Source organism: Heterocephalus glaber, unplaced genomic scaffold, assembly GCF_053883595.1.
Source record: "Heterocephalus glaber isolate CG9 unplaced genomic scaffold, H.glaber_assembly_v1.0 deba00001461, whole genome shotgun sequence".
NCBI lineage: Eukaryota > Metazoa > Chordata > Mammalia > Rodentia > Bathyergidae > Heterocephalus > Heterocephalus glaber.
Genome location: NW_028258308.1, coordinates 38,848,027 through 38,866,897, shown reverse-complemented (window position 1 = coordinate 38,866,897; position 18,871 = coordinate 38,848,027).

The window sequence follows — 18,871 nt, the reverse complement described above, 5'->3', positions numbered from 1 at the left end:
GGAAAAAAAAGAACTAAGATATATCATGTACAGATACAAATACCCAATGATAAATGTAAACATACTGTATACCTAAGATGTATCAATAAAAGAATTTTAAAAAAATAATTAGGATTATGTTATCCTGGGCTCTCACTTAACTTTTACTGATGAAAGTCAAATGTAAGCTATCTGACCACAGGGAATGGCTGAGAACAGCCTGTGATGACTTCAAAAAGAAGAGGAGGTTCACATAGCCCCTTGGAACTGCAGGCTTCTCCCGGGTCTAAGTGGCCACTTGAGAGGCTGTAGACCTCAACTGCAGTGACCTCTTACAAAACTTGGAACTCACTGTTCTTGACCTTAGATGGTTTATACCTAGTGGTGGCAGATACATTGATTTTCATTCTGTGAATCTAAGCTGAGCCTACAGTTTTCTACCAAAAACCCTTTTAGTAGTTTCCTGAGTTGAAATATTGTCCTTTTCGCAAAAGAAATGTGCGTAGTTTGGCTGAGATATGCTATAGAACTGAGATCATCACACTTTTTCTGTAAAGGTCTGGAGAATAAATTGGGCTTTTTGGGCCCATGGTCTCTACTGCTCTGCTCTGCCATTGTAGGGCAAAAGCAAACCTTGACAATATATCAATAAACTAGCGTGAGTATATATCAATAAAATTTTATTTGTGGACCCTTGTAATTGAGTTTTATCACATTTCCATGTGTCAGAAAATTGTTTTCTTTCTTTTTCTCTTCTTTTCTTTTCTTTTTTTTTTTTTTTTTTGGTACCGAGGATCAAACTTGGGAACGACTGAGCTAAGTCTCCGGGCCTCATTTCAATTCAAAACGTTTTAAAATGTAAGGACTTTCTTTGCTGGTGGTACAAAAATCAGGTGACAGGCTGGGTTTTGGCCTGAGATCATAGTTTGGTGACCTCTGCTGCAGAAGAAAACTTTTTACTGTGGAAATTTGTTCCTCCAAGTGCTGGGTGCTTACACTGCCCTCACCCTGATGGCCAAATTAGGGTGTCTCTTCAAATATGTGAAATGAAATAAATGAGAGCAGGCCTCTCTTCCCATGTAGAGTGCAGCATGTGCTCACCAGTGATGCTTCACCTATCTGATGCCTGCACTGAGAACGCTGTCAAGCCATTAATAATCTTCCACGGAACACCTTGAAACCTGACTGGCTGAGGGCGTGTTGCAAATGGGCTCTAATGGGTTTTATTTCTCATTCTTGTCACTTTAGATGTAATCAGCTGTGTTGTCATTTTTAATTCTTATTTGGCACGGTTCTACAACTTCCCTAGCCTTTTAGATAAAGATTCAGAGGGGAGCCAGGCCCTGGGGCTCTTCGGTCTTGGAAGCAGGACAGAGAGATGGGGCTGGTGGCCTTCAACATGGCACACTCAGGGAGACTGGGAAGGTGCCTCCATCCCTGAATGAATCTTCTTCCTACTGTCTGCCTCTTTGCTAGGGCTCACTCATGGCCTGAAATTGCTTTCTCTGAGTACAGGATCTTTTAGTCCTTAATTTTAAGTTTAGAAACTTACAGAAGATAAAGGACTAACCGACAGACCTCTAAGACGCTTGGCTTTGTCTTCTGCAGATAGGTGAGGAGTGTCCCCGCTCCTCCAAACCTGAACATTAATGCCTGTTGCCCATGTGGGGCTGGGCTACTAAAGGACCACTTTGATTCTGATGTTGGAAAGCATAAGGAGTTGTGAGTAATGGAAAAGTCCATTAAATAAAAAGAAAATTATGATTAAATCCAAGAAAATTTAAAATAAATAACAAATAAAATTAATAAGAGCTAAGTATGTTTAATGTTTATCATGTCCCAGGAATGGTGCTAAGCCTCTCACTTATTTTGGCTCATTTAATCTTTACCTCAAGAATATTATTGTTTTCTTTTGTAGGTCAGGAAATAATAACAACAAAAAGAATTCAGAGGGCAAGTGGTTTCTTAGGGTGCCCAGGCAGTAAGGACCATGAATGGTCCACAGGGATGGAGACGGCTGGCTTCAGAGCCTCTCATCTTAAGGGCCCATTAGGTGGCTGTATCTTTGCCCTAAACATTCTGCCTCTTTGCGCCTCAGTGTCCCTTACCTCAGAAACAAGGCTTAAGACTATAAAATCATTTACTTCATTACCAGGTCAAAATTCTGAATCTATTATTTTCACCATCCCCTTTTCAAGAGAGGGGAAAAACCATACAAGTTCATATAGTTGCTTAGTTTAAAAATTCAACACAAAATTTGTAGGGTTTTTTTTTTTTCAGTCAGTACTTATTAAGTATAATCTCTTATTCCTTTTTTTTTTCTTCAGATCTGGGGACCAAACTCAGGGCCTTGTGCTTCCCAGGCAAGCTCCCTTCCACTGAGCTACAGGGCCTCCTCCTATCCTCCTTTACATTAACCAAAATACAATCAATCAATAATAAGACACTCTCATTCTGTTAGACTCAGGAAAGAGACAAAATAAGGACGCAGTCTGATCTTTGCTTGCATAAAGCTTGTAAACTCTTGAGGGGTTGATACAAATCAGAGCAAAGAGGTTTCACTCAAAAATTCAAGATTCTGAATTATTTAAAAAGCATTATGCTTATTATACTATATTAATTAAGTCAGAAAATAGTTGCTAGCAAGATTTTTCTGCAAGGATTGAGGCTCTAGGCACTTAGGAGTTTAGCAGAAACTTGTTTGATTCATTATTCAAGCGTGGAACATTTCTGCTTAATTCTTCTACCTAAAGTAACAAATTAAAGTCCCCTCTTCCTGGAGTGTTCCAATATTAAGTGTTACAGACAAAGAGAAGGATTGGGGCTTAAATCATAAAACCCAAAGTCTTCACCTGCACACTTCCAATTTTAAGGACAAAAGACTGGAGTAATTTCTTTCTTCCCAATTAAAACCAGAATTCTACAATCTATCCCAGCAGGAACATGGGGAATAGGAGGGAGATGAGGTCTCTAAATGACACACAGTGATGCTAGCCAATCAGCTTACAGGGGGTAACCACCACCCACCTTCCCAGAGCACACAGGCTGTGGCATTTAGAAAAATTAAGTGTAACTGTCTGGCGGAAGGCATATTTCCTTCCTGTCTTATAGGCCCTTGCAGAATGATCTGCTCCCAACTTCATTTACATGCCTCACTTTGGTCTTTCAAATATTGGTTTTTAAAATATTCTTCAGGAGAAAGCCACCTGGGGACTTTTAAGTTGGGGTTCACAAATGATGCCTACCCAGATGCGTTTATTGCAGGATGGAAATATAGACTTTTTCCCTCTCCTCATTTCCCTCTACCTAAGTATCTCTTTATTCATTACTTTAATTACCTAATCGTAAATTTCTTTAGGGGGTTACTTAGAAAGAAAATTAGCATCAAAGCTTGGCAGTAAATTCAGGGGCTTTTGGAGACAGTCCAAGCTGTTTCACCTGTGATTAATTAGATTTTTTTCCCTTTAAGTGCCAGAAGGCTGTTGAGGTCTTTAAGCAGTTACATGACTGCTGGCAGAGCTGGCTGCAATTATGATTGATGCATGTGTCTGGAGTCTGAGGCTCTGGCCCTGTTTGTGTTGGTGGTGAAAGAGAGAGAGAGAGAGAGAGGGAGAGAGAGAGAGGGAGGAGAGAGAGAGGAGAGAAGAGAGAGGGGAGAGGGGAGAGAGAAGAGACAGACTTGGGTTTCAAGAGCTTGGAGAGACTCCAGGGGTTTCAAAGATACATGAGGAGTTGCTTTCCTATTTGTAAGTACAAATCTAAAAGCTCCAAGCTAGGATCTCCTATCAAACTATTTTATCAGGTTCAGATATGTTGGTTTAACAAGCATCTTCCTGCACATTAGTTACAGTGGATTAAAACCCTTTTTTTGAGATGCAATAAGGGATGCATATTTTAAAGAATTATTTTGCCATAAATAGAGCATCTCAACCTGTTTTAGGAGAGCCTGTGTCTAAAATTTCATGCTGATATAGAAGAAGAGGGGAGAAAGTGGTCTCTTTGAATAACTTGTTAGGTATAAAATTACCCCCAAACTCTGGCAATAAAGTCAAAGCAACTTCTTGGTATATTTGGAAAATAGTTAAAACTCCTTGGGAGAATGAATATGCTCTTAAGGATTGTTATGGTTTGAACCTAAAATGGCCCCCAATGGCTCATATGTTTGGAAGGAGATTGGATCCTGGTGCTATGGCTGAAGTGCTGTTAGGAGGAGAGACCGGGTTGGACCTGGAAGGGTGTATCTCCTTTCCCTGCTCCTCCCTTTTGTCTTTGCTTCCTGGCCACCTTGATGTGAGCAGCTTTTCATCTGCTATGCCCCTCTGCCATATTATTTCTTCCATGAATCCAGCCAACCATGGACTGAAACTTCTGAAATGATGAGCCAAAATAAACCTCACAGGTTTATTTAAGTTGGTGTTGTCAGGGTATTGTGTCTCAGCAATGAAGACAGTGAATAACACAAGGATACACAGGAAAAAATTGATGATTGTTTTATTATGATTGCCCATTTATCATTTTTTCTTTATTTTGTGCAAGATAGAGGGAGGACAAATGGTCCTTGACACTGTTTGACTCACTCATGGAAGCAGGAAGTTTAAAGTCTCTTGCTAAAGTCACTTTTGCTAAATATTGCATCAACTTCTAAGCCCCTAGAATTGACATCACTTGTCATCCAACATACATTGTTCCACAAGTTCAAAATGAACTGTGACAATATTGAAACAACAAATTAAATAGCTGGTGCTGGCTGCCCTCTGAGGTCTAACAGAAATGTGCCACATGGGTTAGTCATGGAGATTCCTGCCATCCTTGTCAGCATGGCCCAGAGCAGAGGTCAGGAAACTTTCTATAAAAAGCAGACAGTAAATATTTCAGGCTTGTGGGCTACTAGGTCACTCTTGAACCTACTCAATTCTGCTGTTATGAAGAGAAAACAGCCACTATCAGTAGTCAAATGAATAGATGAGCCTGCTTTCCTGTGAAACATCTAGAGATCTTTCTAGAGTCTAGATTCTGACTCAGCAGGTCATCATGGGCCTGAGATCTGCTTCTCTAACACAGTACCCCATGATAGGATCTTGATGCTCCTCCAACCTCACATTGGGCAGCCAAAATCTCCCATTATGTCCTTCCTCTTTATAACCAGTGTTGTGGCAAAATGAAACAGCTCCATATTACAGGGAAGTGTTATAGCTCAAGTGTTACAGCTCCCCAGTTTGAAGACTCGATAATCTGAAAGTTACTTGAAGAGATGGAGAAAACCTTCATTAGCTGGCTGAGTCAGAGGAGTTTGTCCACTCCAAATTCTGAGCCCTGAGTTGAAATGGAAGTAGCCTTATATAGAGATCTACAGGGTAGATACAGGGTAGGGGGTTGGGCCCATGTGCCAGATGAGCATGCTCATAGAAACCTACGGATGGAGTTAAAGAACATTTCTGAAACCTGAACCAGGTGAGCCTGTCACAGAAGTGGAGGGGCGGAGTTAACAGAGCATTCTTGAAACACACCCTGGGCTAGCATGCTCACAGAAGCAGAGAGGCAGAGTAAACAGAACATTCCTGAAACATCTGGTAGGAGCAAAATGCAGCTCAAACAGTTACAGAATACTTTGATATATTAAGCAGGAACACTGTGTAGCACAAACAGGTACATTTCTGGAACAGAACATTTTATGGGGAAAAAAAAAACATGGGGAGGGCAAAGGCTTGCCCTGTTACATATTACTGCTTCATCACCAGGGCATTTCCAATAACACTGAGGCTTGGAGAACAGAGACTGGCTCTTAGTTCATGAGAAATATTGCTGCAGAACTAGCACCCAATTTAAACCATTCAAATCTATCATCTTCAATAATTCCTGTAGCACTCCACCCCATGGGGAGAGCCCAGACTTCCGGCTCCTAATCATCACCTTCCTTTTTGCACCTTTAAAAGTGATCCTTGAAGGGCTTGCTCTGCTCACTGCACAGATGGCTGGGCTGCAGCATGGCAGCACATGGGGCTCATTAAAACCATTTATGCTAGCCCCACTGCCTGATGGCACTCCTGCCCGCCACCATGTGGAAGAGTTTGATGGCAGAGCAAAGGGCCCTCTGGCCCCAGTCTAATTGGCCGCAACACAAGAGCTAATGTAGGTTGAGAGACCAATTAACTGGGCTTGTTTCTACTGATGCTGCATCTGAACATCAATTATGCTAAACAACACATTGGATTAAGACATTTCCCTGCCACTATCATTTGCTGTGGGACACTTGAGCCAGCAAAGAGGAGCTGTTTCTCACTGCCTGCCAGAAGAGTTTCCTTCACTCTCATTGCTGCAGGAAGCTGGCAGAGGGGAAAGCAGCAGCAGAGCTGGGAAAATCACACAGCAGGGAGGTACCTGATACTAACTGGATGCTTTATTGAGGCCTCTGTCACCTCTAGACCATGGGAATAAAGGTCCAGGAAGCTAGAGAATTGGTTTCTGTGAGAAATAACTGGTAACTGCTGGCATGATCTGCCCATTCCAACAACAAATGGGAAACAGGCACCAGGATATTCAAAGGATGCTTTGCCTATAACTTCAAACAATTAATCAATCAATCAAAAAAAAATCAACCAATCACTAGAAACTATTGGAAGATAATTGAATTTTCTTCTACACATTTAGATAGTATGGTGACTCATGAGGGTCCTGTATCTGACTTGGGGTTAGGAAGTGGGGCCTGGTTGGAAAAAGTGGGTCATCAGGAAGAGTACTTCTCCATGCCTGGCAGCATGAAGTGAGCAGATTTCCTCTGGCAGACCCTTCCACCATACTGTTTCTGCCTTGGGGTCTGCCAACCATGGACTGAATCCTCTAAAATCCATGAGCCAAAATTAACCTCTCCTCCTTCAAGTTATGGGTGTTGTGAATTTTGTCTTAACAACTAGGAAAGTGACTAAGATCTTGTTGGAGCTCTGTTGTATGGACTGAGATGGTACAGCTATTAAGGGAGACACAAAATAGACAATAAATAACTGCCATACAATCATGTATGTGTATTAAAACATTTGGATCTAAGATAGGCTTAAAGGAGAGAACCATGATGTCTCCTACTCCCCATACTGCTTATTTAAAACTTTTACCACTCTGGTCAAACTCCTTCAAATTTTAGGAGAAAACAGAGTATCAAGCTTTCAGCTTTCCCAATTTCCAACAATTGAAAGTGTTCATATTCATATTTATTCTCATCCTCCTTGCTGCTCTTACAGGATGAGCTGTTACTTGTTTTGGGGCCATTTGTACCCACTTGTGCCCTTGAGCGAGGAACTTATCTCCCCTTTAGAACCTTATTGAGCCTGTTCTTCCTTGTCTTCTTCCTAGGTCAGCAACTTAATTAGGATTAATTTCTTCTTTATACCACAAAATTATGATCAAGTTTGCTGTACATCATAAAAATAAATTCCTCCCTTGATCCTCTTTTTCTTCACCTCTCAAACCAATTCTTGCTGCTTGACTTGTTTTCTTTTTTGTCCATCTCCCATGTCTTGCTGTTCTTCTACCTACAGCTTGGCCCCGTCTCTCCCTGCACTCCACAGCAACCACCCTGTCAAAAGGCCCTAACCATCTCACAGTTAACCCGAACTCAGCTCTTCGTTTTACTTCTTTCATTACCTTCACTCACTATTTTACATAGATGGCCACCTAATTCTCCCTCTCTCTCTTCACTTTATCTTCAAATTGTCCCACTTCATCAACCAATCCTTCCCCTGTCCTTTGCTGGCTCTAATTTCTTTGCTGTACCTTTGAATATTGTGTTTTCCACATATGTTTCTTCTGTGAACCTCATCTCCCTGAATTTGGTTCCCAGATGATCCCTTCTAATCTTGAGGTATCAATTTTCCACTTTCAAGATGCATCGTAGTCAACCCCGCTTCTCTGGGCCTTAGCCCCATCTACCTGCCACTCTGGCATCTCAACTTGCTCTAAATTTAAATCAGCAATTTTCCATTATAGCCTGCTACTCCTTCTGTATATCCTATCATCTAAATCTTGGATTTCATCATCTACCTTTTTCTTTTCTCATCCTGACACCCAGTCAATCAATAAGTACTGTCACCTCTATTCTTCCAACATTTGATTACATCTATCCTGTCCTCTCAATTTCTATGGTTTCTGCCTTGGTTCAAGCCTCACCATCTTTTACTTGGACAAGAGCAATTGGATTATCTAATTTCCTTGCCTTTGATATTATCCCTGATCTTGCACCTTTTATGTCTAATATCTTACAGTCAGGGTTGGTTTTCTAAAATACAAATCTGACTTGAAAGAAGAATACACACAAAATTTTCTGTGGTTGACTGCCAGAAGTGACTATCACACTGTAGAGGAAAATTTGGCAAAGCCATTTGAGAGGCTATAATGAGGGGTGAGCAGAGAGGCTATTATAGTTTGGATTTTAAATCCCCCCACCCAAAGCACAGTTTGTTAGAGAATTGGTTTCTGCCTTGGCAACACTGAGAGGTACAGAAGCTTTTGGAGTGGGTCCCACTGGGAGTTCTTCAGGTTATGGGAAGGGTGACCTTAAAGGGGATGGTAGGTGGCTAATTTCCTCTGGTCTCTTTCACTGCCTGGCCAAGGGGTGAGTAGTTTGACTCTGCTACACTTTCCTACCATGGTGCTTGGCCTCACCACAGGTCCAAAGCAATGGGGCCACCCAATTCTGGTTTGAAACCTCTAAAATGGTGAGCCAACATAAAGCTTTTCTCTCTTTTTTTTTTTTGAATTTTATTTTATTGATACATTTTAGGTGTACAATATAATGACATTCATCATTGGAAATTTGCACCTTCACATAATCTCTCTTGGTTCTTATTTTTCCCCCTTCCCCTGGCCTCCCTTCAACCCCTCCAACCCTCCCTATTTACAAAGACTTTGTTTCCATTTTTTCATTTTCTCATATTAATTCCATTCCCTTCTTTCCTTTCCCCTACCCATCCCACTTCCCCTTCCAATTTGCTCCTTTTCTTCCTATTTGACATTATTTATTACACCTTTTAGTCCTTATTTACACTTTCAGTTTCTCACACTAGAGAAACTATTCAGTATTTACACATGTGTCCTATTTATTTCACTTAAGAGTATGGTCTCAATGTGCATCCATTTAGCTATAAATGTCTCTAATTTTTCATTTTTTATGGCTGAGTAGTACTCCATTTTATTAAAAAACCATATTCTCTTTTTTTTATTCTTATTAACTCAGATTTTTTTAAGTGATTGAAAGCTGACAAACACAGTGTGGATATTAAGAACTTTGAAATGTAGTCTTCCTCTTTCTCTCCTCTCCTCATCACCCGATTTCAAACTGGCAAATCATTAACATCCATCTCTCAAAAGTAACAAACAAAAAACCCATACAGCTCTTATTTGTAGAGTTTGCTGGGTTCTATGGTACAGATATCCCTTCTATGGCCAATTTCAAGCTACCTTAGAATCGGGCAAGTGACTGCCTGATTTGGAAGGCGAATTTTCAATTACAAAATTTGAAAGTGGATTTAAGAAGAAATGTTCCTAAGGGGCAAGCAGATGTGAGCCAGTTCCAGCCCACTACTGCCCTCACCTATTCCACTATCCCATAGTCTCAGCCAGAGGAACTCTACCTTTAGTCTTTATTTAATAGGCTTTCTCATGAGCCAGGAATGGCAAATAGGTTATAATTCAGATATCTATGATCAATTGTTAGCTGCCCAGTAGGCTCAAGGCCCATACAATCTAGTGCTGTGATCAATTAGTAATGTCTGCCATGAGTGTAAAGAGCTCTAATGGTTGCATGTGCTACGCAATATTTTTACTATAGCTGTTATAAATGTCAATCTGAATACAAGATTCCTTGAGCAATTAGAAAATGGTTTAAAACTTGTACAACAAAGCCAGAACTCTATCAAGAATACAAAGCCGTCCTTTCTTTGCTTGGGCCTGATTCTTTGAGATGGTCTTTGACTATGCTGGACAATATTGTAAGCCTTAATCGTGAGAATACCTACTATCGTGATCTCCAGGAAAATTTCTTGTATTATTTGGATCCTCTAAGCTAAGGTCACCTTTTTAAGAAGGCTTTTTCCATTTGCTCACCAAATCTTGCCTCTTGCCTATACTAATTGATGCCTGCAGATCCTCTGCTTTAAGGAGTCCACAATGCTGTGACAGTTCAGTAGCTTGCTTGCAAATGTCACGTGATTCGAGAGAGGCACAAATGTGCCTGTGCTGCGGTAACCTGGCTGCTTTGGGGAAGGAACATGATGAGTCTTCTCTTAGTCTTATAAAATGAGTCTTCAGCTTGTCTCGGAGTGCTGTCCTATGCCCTATGTTGTTCCTCCATGTTCTGATCAGAGGAGGTGAGCTCCAAGTTCCTTTTTGGCCAAAGCTCTGAACCTCTTCAATGGGTAGGTGCAGGTCTCTGCCTGCAGTTGTAAGAATCTGGGCCCTGGAGAGCTCCCTCTCCTTCCCACACAGTCCAGGGGAGGTGAGGGCTTTCAATAATGGTGGCTTTTGCTTCCTGCATTTGGGCAAGTCTGTGATCTCTGTGTGAGGGCACATATGGAAGCTCCCATTTCTATCTTCTGATCTAATTACTAGGGTTTTTTTAAATGTTCAATTGGCAATGATTGTACATTCAAGGTTACAATATGATGATTTGACATATGTACTCATTGTATGATTATTACTCCATTGAAATTAATATATTCATCACCAGCCACTCCATACTTTAGTTCTCCAGAAATTGTTCATGTTATAACTGAAAGTTTATACCTTTTGACCAACATTTCCACTCTTAGCCCCATGCCCCAGAGATCCAGGTGTTCTACTCTCTGCTTCTATGAGTTTGATTTTTAGGCTCTACATATAAATGCAAGCATATAGTATTTGTATTTCTTTGCCTGTTGAATTTAACTTAGTATAGTTTCCTGCAGATTCACCCATGTTGTTAAAATGACAGGATTTCTTTTTTGATGGCTGAATAAGATTCATGTACAAGCTCTCTCTCTCTCACTCTCTCTCTCTCTCGTATCCTCCTTCCCTCCCTTCTCCCTTCCATATTTTCTTTATTCATTCACAGATGATTAGTTTTAAACATCTTATATTCACTTGTAAGATGGAGATAAGGATAATTACTCATCTTAGGGTTGTCATGTAGATAAAGGAGACAATGTCACCAACATATTACCACAGAGACTGGTGCAAAACAAGTGCTTTAACATGCAACTGTAATAATGAAAATCATAACTACTATTACCTTTCAAGATTCATTCATAGGAAGCCTTTGTTTTCAATCGTCTTAATTAGGACTGACTTCTCCCTTTGTCCATCTGTAGAATCCAGTACAGATTTCTCCGCAGCTATTATTATTTAAAGTGTTAACCTTTGCTGAGAACTTACTTTGTGCACAAATCCTGCTAAGTATCACATGAATAACTCATTTCATCCTCATTACAATTGTGTGAAATAACAAACACTGAGGGATTGGAGGGGTAGGTAGCCCAGGGCACCCACTGAAAGTAGAAACTGTAGAATTTGGAGGAAAGTAAACCTGATTAGTTCCATAGCCCCGCTTGTAAGGGCTATGCATTGCTGCTTCTCCTTTTTATTGTGCTTTATCTTGCATACCACTTCTCCATTTGAACTTGAGATATCTGAAGTGAGGTATATATTTTTTATATAATTCACCATCATATACAATGGCTGGTAACATGCACAGAGGCTGAGGTAGGAGTTAGAAAGGAAAACATTCTAAGTCAAAATATAATTCAATGATCAGGAGCATTTATTTCTTTGGAAAAGTAGGACATGTTCCTTTCTTGCTGTTCTCTTCCCTTTAGGCTATCCCTGATCCTTTTTCACATGGACACTACCGTAAAGATTCCATTTGAGGGAAGAGGGCAGTGTTGTGGTCTAGTGAGATAGCATTCCTTAGGCCACCTCTGGTCCATTTTAGGGGAATCTTCTGACAAATCCAACTGGAATCAGAAGCATCCTGGATGAACACAGACCTTGCTGTGGACCGGCTGGACTCCAGGTGAAGGCAACTCGGGGCACAAACTCAATGAAAACTGCTGAGATGCCCAGGCTCTGTATACAGAACATGAGCCAGAGCCAGTGCACTTAGTAACTGTATGCAGTAGTTCATGTGGGAACTAGGTCACAGTGACAGCTGCTCTTGCTCACCCACCTTCCTGCTGATGTTCTGTGGCCAGCTTGTCTGGCAGCACTGCCTCTGTTCCATAAAGCAACATACATATAACTTTTTCATAACTGTGACCAAGTGGATTACTCCTTTATGCACGAGAATGTATGTCATTGTCAACATCAAAAACTTCCCTGCTTTGCTCTAGTAGCACCTGCCTTATTGATTGGCACTTTCTGAACAACTCACTCACATGAAGCATTAAACCTGTATGACTTCAAAAAGTAAGGTAAGACAGGCCTGATGAGCAGGATAGCACACACCTAATAAGATTATTTCCTCTCTTCCCAGTGATAATAGAATTATGCAAAAGTGGCCTTGACCCAGTAAGGATTTTCTCTTTGGAATCAAATCTTTGCTCTCCCCTAACTCACAATACTCCCCCTTCCTTTCCCCTCTTTTTTGCTTTCTAGTCATTTATTTGTGCACTGCAGCCTTCAATTTGTGCCATCTTGTGAGGCCGAGTGCTTCTTGACTGTATAGAAAAACAATGAAAAATGTGGCCAGATCTTTTGAGTAGGTAACTGATGAAAAAATCTATCTTTATTCATTAATTCATTCTGAAAGGTTTATTGATTATTTCTAGTGTGACTGCAGTCAGCTCTGGTAGCCACATGTAATTTAATGAATGAGTTAGCTATCTCAGAACTTCCCCATTTCTCTTTTCTCTCAAGTTACCTGGATCCCAGAAAGAGCTATGTTCTACCACTGTACATTACTCATAGTGACCAGTAATGGTTGATTGTCAGTAACCAAAATAGAGCCATAGGAAGGAAGACTGCCAGCAGTTTTCAAGAACCAGCTTGCTTCAGGCACAGAGCAGTGCCTTTCCCTCTGTGCCATCCCAGATAGAATATTCCTCTACCTCATGAGCTCCTTGTAAGGGATGTATTGCTAGCAACCCTTCTGGGATGGGGAAAGTAAGATATAGAAAGTTTCAGTCACTTTTCCAGATTGATACCCAGACATTAACAGAAAAGAAATGGGAGCTTGTCCTCTCTGCCATTAAACCACCCGCTTTCTTTATCCTGCATTTTACACGTGACTGGTACTTAGACTTTTCTTCAGCCCTTTAGGAAGACATTTTTATAATGAGGTTGACTTTGCTTATTCAGTTTGGGGATTCTTAAAAAGCAAGAATAAAATGACAATGCCTGGGTTTCAGAAATGTTGAAATGACTTAAGTACTAAAATGTATTAACTGGGAAACTTCTAGTAGTCTCCTCTGAACACACAGATTAAGTAGGGACATAATTTCTGAAAAAGTATTTTCAAAAAGGAATTTTTTTTAGACTTCTTGGAGTACGATTTCCTGGCAGCAGGCTAGAAAGATTTCCTTTGAGTCTCAAATTAAAATATCATGAGTGAAAATGCCCAAACATAACAAATCCTTAATAAAATAATGAGTTGCTATAATTCTGAACTGTTTCTGCTCATGTTTTTAGTGGTACAAAACTCTAGGATACATGTTCTGACAAAGAATTTATAAATTTATTTGGGAACTAGTTTTGTTAAATTTTTGTAAAATTATAAAAATGTAGCTTTAGTATAGAAGCTCACATTGTTTCTTCATTCAACTAATGTTTGCAAAGTACTATTCTAAATATCAAGAATATAGTCACAAATAGCACAAATATTCCTTTAAATGATTCACTTAAAGCAAAGCATGTGAGCGCATCAGGAAAATAATACAGCTGTAAAGTGATGCACTAGAGTGACCAGTGTGGTAGCAATTAACAGAGGGACAATTAGTAACAATATCAGGATATGTTTTAGTGGCAAAAGTGACAGAAATTGCTAATGGATCAGATATGGACCTCACTAAAAGGGATGATAAGCTCCTCTTCCTTTGGCTGGGATCAATTGGGCATATGAAGTCAGAGCTAACTGAGATGCAGAGTGATGGAGAAAGATAGGTTTGGGAGCAGGGGCTCAATGTAATTAGTAGTTCTTTCTTGGCCATATTGAATTTCAGAAGCTACTAGATGCACAGAACTCAGGTGAAATGTAAAGGCTGGAGATATGAATTTTGGAGTTTTTTGCATCTAAAAGATATTTAAAGGTGTGGACTTGGATGAGATAACCAAGGAGGATAAACATGGAGAAGAGACAGCTTAGCTCCCAGCTCTGGGATGTTAGAAAACTGAAAGGGAGGTAACAGGGTCTGTTCAATGTGCCTGGGAGGTTATGACTGATGGGAAAAGAAGAAAGCCCACAGAATGAGAAACTGTATTGTGAAAGTGAAAAGGGGATTTCAGAAGACAACAATTGTGTATGTGAAATGCTGCTGAGAGGCTAAGTGAACTGAGAACAGATAATTAACCCCTTTACTGAATAACACGGAGGTCCCTATGACCTTGACGAGCTGTTCCTAGGGAGCTCTGGAAAGAAAGACCAACTGGAGTGAGTTGAAAAAACAAATAACGGAAGGAAATAAATCATCAGCAATTACTTTGACTAGAAAATGCATTACAAGGACTATAAAAATAATCTCAGCCACATGATATATCAAATGTTTCATGTAGAAAGTAGCAGGAACTTCTATAAAAACATCTCAAGCAGACTTATCTTGTCTGTAACAGAATAGTAAACTTTGCTGTAGATGAAGAGAAAGGCCTTAGATTTCTTAAGACTAGAGCTGATATGGGTCCACAATGCACTTGCATAGCAATATTGGTTAGTCTATTATTAAGACACAGTTGGCCCTCCATATTAAGAGTTCTATGTCCACAAATTTCATCAACGACAGAGTTAGAATATTTTTAAAAATTGCATCTGCTCTGAACATGCACAGCCTCTTTTCTTGTCATTATTTCTTAACAGTACAGCATTAATAGTTGTTTTTATAGCATTTGTAATATACTAGGTATTATGAATGATCTAGATGATTTAATGTATGCAGGAAGATGTGTGTTGGTTATATCTAAATAATATGACATTCTATATAAGAAACTTGACCATCATGGATTTTGGCATCTGTGGTGGGTCCTGAAACCAGACCTCATTTAGTAATAAACTTCATGAAGGAGGTGAAAGACTAGACATTGAAAATTATAGAACACTGCCAAAAAATATTAAAGAAGATGCAAACAAATGGGAATTCATTCCATTCTCATGGATTAGAAGAATTAATACTGTTAAAATGTCCCTACTACTCAAAGTAATCTGAAGATTCAGTATAGTTACTATCAATGTCCCAATGGAATTTAAAAAAAAAATGCTAAAATTCATGTGGAACCACAAAGGATTCCAGTTAGTCAAAATAATGTTGAGAGAAAAGAAAAGAGCTGAAAGTTTTTCATTTCCTATCTTCAAATTAAATTACAAAGCTATGGTATTAAAACAGTATGGTACTGGCAGATAGATAAGCCAGTGGAACAGAATAGAAAACCTGATAAATAAATCTATACATATACGAGCAACTGATCTTTGACACTTAGGGAATGGATAATCACTTTAACAAATGGCTTTTGGAAAACTAGATATTCACATGCTAATGAATTAAGTTTGACTTTTACCATGTACCAAGAACAAAAATCAATTAAATTAAGGACTCAAACATATGACCAAAAAACTATAAGAAACCATGAAGAAACCATGAAGGAAAGCTTCGTTCATAACATTACATTCAGCAACGATTTCTTGAATACGACACCAAAAGCACAGGCAACAGAATACAAATAGACAAATGGGGTTAAATCAAATATAAGAGCTTCTGCAAACAAAGGAAACAATAAAGAGAAAAGACAACCTACTGAGTGGCCGAAAATATTTTCAAAGTATACATCTGATAAGGGATTAGTTCCAAAGTATACAAAGAACCATTTCAATTCAATAGCCAAGTGAATACATAAATAATCCAATTTTAAAATGAGCAAAGGACTTGTATAGACCCTTCTCCAAAGAAGACATCAAATGGTCAAAAGGTATATAAAATGATGGGCAACATAAGTAATCATCAGGGATATGCAAATCAAAATCACAGTGACATGTCATCTCAAACCTATTAGGGTAGTTTTTACCAAAATCAAAAACTAAAGATAAGAAGCATTAGTAAGAATCCAGACAAATTAGAACATTTTCCTACTGTTTGTAAGAGTATAAAATAGTGCAGCTTCTATGCAAAACAATGTAGGATTTCCTAAAAAGTTTACAAATGGAACAACTACCATATGATTTTGCAATCCCACTTCTGAGTATTTATCTAAAAGAATTGAAAACATAATCTCAAAGAGATTTTTGCACTCTCATGTTCAACATAGCATTTTTCACAGTAGTCTAAATGTACAAGCAATCTAAATGTCCACTGACAGATGAATGTGTGGTATATGCATAAAATGGAATATTTTCCAGACTTAATAAAGAAGGAAAGCTTGGCAAATGTGACAGTTCTGATGAATTACAAAGATGTTATGCCACGTGAAATAATCTAGTCACAGAAAAGCAAACACTGCTGATTTCATCCACACAAATTATATAACTGTTCAAATATATAGAAGCAAAGAGTAGAATGAGGGTTGTCAAGCGTGGGGGGGGTGAAATGAGAAATTATGATTCAATAAGTAAAAAGTTTCAGTTATGCAAGATGATTAAGTTCTAGAAACCTGAGGCACAACATTGTGCTTATAGTTAACAAAATTGTATTGTACACTTAAAAATTTGATTAGAGGGTAGATCTCATGTTAAGGGTTCTTACCACAATAAAAAGTATTGTGTGGCACAAGTATAAAATGGTAAATTTCTAGTAAATCAAAATAAACATTGTATCTATAAAATAATTTTAAAGATAATGTTTGACAGGTTTATATAAGTGTTACAGGAGTCTTAATTTATCTTAGAATTTAGAAAGCCTTAAGACAATATCAATCTCAGAACAACAAGCCAACATCCTCAATCATATTTAGACCCTATTGGAGAGCTGAGTTTGCAAAGCAACCTAGTGAACTTAATTGCAACATCAGAAAAGACTCCCCCAGGAAAGAAGGAGCACATGATGATGCTGAGATATGGACAGAAGTCAAACCTACTTGCTCATAATAAGAGTTCATAGCCAGTGTTGAGTGGCTTAAGAAGAGAGTCAGAGGTGTGGAGATAAAGTAGTGAATGTAGAATAGTAGCTAAAAATTTCCGCTGTGAGACGAAGGCAAGAGAAAGGATGGCAGCAAGGGAAAATATGTGGGGGTGACTACTAAATAAAAGAGTGACTCTTCTTTACTTCTTTCTTAATGCATTAGCTAGTCCTTTCCCACTGTCTTGCAAGATGAAATGCTGCCAAGATGTTTTCTTAAAGGCAAGGTAGAGTGAAAGAGCTACCACAGCACTTCCACAGCTTGGACAGAGGGAAACAAGTCCTGCTGGGTCATTGTGAGGCCAATTTAGGTTGCTAGAAAAAACAGTAAATTAAGGCAGAGAATAGACTGACTTCAACCACTCCCCTGATCTGATATGCGTCACTATCTCATAGGAAGTCATCTCCTCTCCTGCCTGTTGAAGAGGCAGTGGTCAGAAGACAGCGGTCCAAAAGCTGCTTTCTTTTTTTTTTTTTTCTTTTCTTTTCAAAAACAAAGGGCTGGGACATTCCCACTCCAACCCCAGCTTCAGGGATCTGTTAATTGGCTTCCCTGTAAAATTACAGAAGCATCCTGCCTGATAATGACTGCAGATGGAAGACACCATCAGTTTTACCTTGTGCCATTCTCAGGGTGCTTGTGATGGGTTTAGTAACTTAGCATCAGCTGCTCAGGTTCCTTTCTTCTCAGCACGCAGAGGCTGGGATCATCCTGTAGTCTTTCAAACCTAATTAGTGTTCAAGCCTTTTCTTCTCAGCTGCCCTGGGTTCCCCATATGCCTCTCTCCCTTCTCCCTTTCTCACACTCCTATGCATGCAAATCAAGAGACAGAAGGAAGATAACATTTGAGGCTGAGCACTTAATTTCTTTGGCCTGGAAGAAACAACTGTAAAGTTCTGAGCTATAGGTCATTGTTTCTGCAGGAAAATAGGCACTCACCTCACTGAGCTGCAACGTCTCTTAATTCCTTCACAGTTTGACAAACTCAGCGTAAGGATTTTATAATTAATCAGAGGTGTTTTGAATGTATGGTAGTCTTCAATACAGGTTAGCATGCCAAATAGCAAAATGTTGGAGGAGTAGTTTTCATTAAAACCAAACCTTCAGATGTATTTATTTTTTTCAGAAACCACTATACATACTTGTGTGTGTGCATGTGTATTTTTATATACATATATATCCATATCTGTGTATATGTATATAATGTAGGCACATGTAATATATGCCAAACATATAACAACACACATATGTGTAATATACAACACACACATGCCACATGTATTACATACAGTTGCCAAGCTTTGGTATGTGAATTACTAATGGAACTTCTGAAAATGAAAATTTTGATTCAACAGGTCTGGGTAATATGAGTATTGCTGGTTAGAGGATCACATTTATAACAGTAGATCTTAAAGATTTTCACATATTGTCTCTAGCTTCTTCATCTTAATTTAGTTGTTCTACTTCTCAATTCTGTTCCAGTAGTGCTCCATCATTTCTTTAGGCTACTTGAACAAAACAGTTCATTTGATAAAAGACATTTTTACTATGTCTCAAAATAACAAATGGTTAGATATTGAGTAAAGTAGACTTTTGATTTATGCTCTGGTTTCCAATTCCA